The 3,745-nt window shown below is 39.6% G+C and overlaps 1 long non-coding RNA gene across 1 annotated transcript; it reads left to right on the forward strand.

Annotated features, from left to right (window-relative positions):
• The first annotated feature begins 1,010 nt into the window (after positions 1 to 1,010).
• On the forward strand, positions 1,011 to 3,745 carry LOC129771275 (uncharacterized). Its single transcript, XR_008742325.1, has 3 exons — positions 1,011 to 1,132; positions 1,191 to 1,429; positions 1,506 to 3,745. It is a non-coding gene; the product is annotated as an uncharacterized LOC129771275 (long non-coding RNA).

The raw sequence follows: 3,745 nt of genomic DNA on the forward strand, positions 1-3,745 counted from the left end.
CACAAGTTGGTAAATAACAGCACGTGCGAGTGGTATCATTACATGCCTATAAAGTGTTGCTAGTTTTCCTGTTGTGTTCAATTTTTCTTGAAGGTCTTCAATCATGGCGCAGCGCTCGTAAGACGCGACGCGCGTGACATTGTGGTTGAAAAACAGTTTCTCGTGCTGGTTGTGTTGGCTGTGGTGGTTGTGTGAGTAATAATGATATAGCACCGTGAGTCTGACATTGTGCCAATCGGGTAGTTGTGATAGTAAACAAACATATCGCGCAACTCTTTGTGAGCCAGACAGTATGCGAGTGTCACGTTATTTAAACCAAAACTTCGACTCAGTATGCGCACCACCACGCAACGTGTGAGGTAGTGATGTCTAAATTTTTCATTTATTCGGTTATCGATTAATCGTTGTGGCATTTTTCAATATTCGATTCATTCGAATAATTGTCTTTCAATATTCGATTAATCGAGCAAATATTTATTCCTTGTAATAATCACGTATCACATAGTCATTCTGGTCGCGTGGTCTATCGGGTTGTCGATGTTAGATGGTTGAATAAAAAAATTATATAGTCTTATTCTTAACCTAAAAAAAGCATTAACCTTAGGGTACTCATACACTGTTTGACCGATGCCAAATATTTGACTATTTTTGACAGATAAAATTTGATCAACTGTACTGGTCAAATATATTCGACACAAAACACGGCGAGCAAATATTTAGTACTTGTTTGCTTAAACTTTTTTAGACCATTTTGTCAAACAATGTACTGACGTACGTTAAATATTTCAATAAAATTCTTTGTATTTTTAATGTTTGGCATTGTTTGCAACTGTTGATAATTGAAGAGTGGCAAACAAAGTGCAAGTGGCAAATAAAACTGCCAGAAGAGATACCAGATCTTTTTTATTATAATTTTTATTCATTCATTTTCAAATAAGTGAAAATATGTGTAATATGTGTTTTCTAGTTAAATTGTTTAGCTGAGTTTTTCATTCTTTTTATTTCACCAACCCCAACAAATTTAATCGATGAATTTTGGACCTGAGATGCATAAAACATTTTGAGCAACACAGATCAATCTGTGCACCTGGCATTCATGCCCGAAAGTAAACATTAATGAATGCTTCAGCGGGTAAACATTAAAATATTTTTAGTTTCGATAATCACATAACATCTTAGCTTTTTCAAAGAAGCGTGAGAGTGTTCAGAAAAAGAATGGGTCAACAGTCACAGTCGAATCGGTGATCAGTATATTGATATGCAGGATGGCAAAAATCTAATAAACTGTAGGAAGTATTATCCGTGGAGCGTCTGCTACTGCCTGTCATAAAATGCGTATTCACTGCGTCGAAATTATATCCTGCGCTGCAGTTCCTACGTGATCAGCGTGTCCACCTTGAGAACATTTGTTCACACGACATCGTGGACGGTAATGCCAGCTTAAATCTGGGATTAATATGGACCATTCTACGATTCCAGGTGAATAAATTTTTGTATCGTTTCAGGTACAAAACAAAAGGAGATACAAAAGGAAGAAATCGACAATTAAGAGACAAAATCCAATAAGGATGCGCTGGTACTTTGTGGTCAGATGAGAACTGTCGGTTACCCCAATGTGAACGTTCGCAATTTCACCATCTGCGAGTTGGTTTGGTACTTAATGCAATCATACACAAACACCGACCGTATCTGGCTCAGTTTGATAAGCTGACAAAAACAATCCGATTCAACACCTGAACAATGCATTCAATGTGGCCGAGGGGAAGCTAGGCCTGACCAACTGCTAGACGCGGAGGATGTTTTTGGCAAGCATCCAGATGAGAAATCCATCATCACATACTACCACTACTTCAGTAAACTGAAGCAAGATGTGCAAGGTAAACGTATTGGAAAGGTAGTCGGTATCGCAATGGATAATGCCCTATGATCAGTGAGTATGAATCACTATCGAGTGAACTTCTGAAATGGATACAATCGTCCAGCTTGGTGATCGGAAAATTGCCAACTCGCTCGTCGGTGTGCAGCAGCAGTTGGCACAGTTTTCCAACTACCCAAATTTGTGTAAAAAAGCAATCTGGAAGTGCTGCTTTTCACGCTGCAATCCATAATGATGGCAAACAATCAAAAGCCTGACGGCGCCAGTGGTTGTATGGTTAGCGTAACAGCCTCACAATCCGATCGGCCTGGGTTCAATCCCAGCTGGCGTCGTTGGGATTTTCTGAGGCGAAAAATCTCTGGTTACGTCTTCCTTCGGAGCGGAAGTAAAAGAAGTTGGCCCGGCTCATGAGTTGTTGAGTCTGATAGGTAGGAACAGGTGGAGTCGCCTCCCTGATGTCGGTGATTGGCACTAAAGTGGCGGAAATAGGCCGACGAAAAATAAGCGAAGATAAAAAAAAAAAAAAAAAAATCAAAAGCCGTACACACATAAAGAGGGGAAAAATGATTCCCGACATCAACAGAGCATGGAAGCGTTTGGAGAAATCTGAACACGAACGTAAGCTAACCTTTCGAAAGGAGCTGATCCAACAGAAGAAGCTCGAAGTTTTTACCGCAGGGCAACCATGAGAGAAATCTGGCTTTCAGAAAATCAACGTTTGGTCAGTATCGATAATTTCGAATTCGATCTGGCTGCAGTGGAAGCAACCGCCAGAAAGCATAAAGCGCGATTCACATACAACATCCACGTCACGTTGCGTCAATTATTCTTCCATGCAATTCCTATTGAAGCATTCACATACACCAGCAACAGCAAGTCGAAGTTGCCGTTGCCGGTATATGTGAATGTTTGCATAAGAACAGCTTGGAATAATTGACGCAACGTGAACGTGACGTGGATGTTGTATGTGAATCGCACTTAAGGCTATCGAGACCAACATTTTCAGGCTGTGGTGACTATCTGGAACGAGCTGGAAGTTGAACGTTACCACGATATGGAGCGAATTGCATTTCTCAAAGAAAATGTGTTGCGACTTTGGAACTACTTGCTGAAGTTGCTGCGCGCTAGAAGAATGCGACTGGAATTCTCCATTCGCTTGTAGCAGAAATTCTAGTTATATAGTCTAGCAATATCCCAGCAAACATTAAATCGTATAACTTTGCACATGATAAGTTACATATCATTTCGTATCAAATCACAATCGCATAAAATATCAATCAAAATATCGATCATATATATCTGAAATCGCATAAAATGCAAAAACAGGATTTTCCATGTCATCGATGGATTGAGTGGTAACGTTGTCGTATCAAATCGCATATCAGTCCAGAAAGCATCGCATATCGTTATATACGGCTTTATATACGTACAAAATATGGCATATACGTATATCGCCTCCACTTTTGTGTGTATATGCTAGTTATCTGCATCATATATCATACAAATGTGTCTTGGTTGTATGTATATCGCCTCCAATTATAGCTATTCATACGACTTAATGTTTGCTGGGATAGTTGTTTCCGTGATTCTAAAAAGGAACTGTAGCGACACGAAACTGTCTCAACGTCAATGCAAGTCGCTAACCGGCAGGAATTACTTTCCGCATTTGTGTATCCTGTTTTTTAATCAACGGAGTTACCAACCGGATAAGATAATCAAAATCTACAGACGCTACAGAAGTTCTTATATAACTTATATATGTTCTAATAAATATAACTATAACGGAACGGTGTTTGTTCTCTTGGTCTATCCTCCTCAATTATCATAGCTGCAGTGGACAGAGCTACAGCTATAGCGCCATATGATGCT

This window comes from Toxorhynchites rutilus, chromosome 2, assembly GCF_029784135.1.
Source record: "Toxorhynchites rutilus septentrionalis strain SRP chromosome 2, ASM2978413v1, whole genome shotgun sequence".
Taxonomy (NCBI): Eukaryota; Metazoa; Arthropoda; class Insecta; order Diptera; family Culicidae; genus Toxorhynchites; species Toxorhynchites rutilus.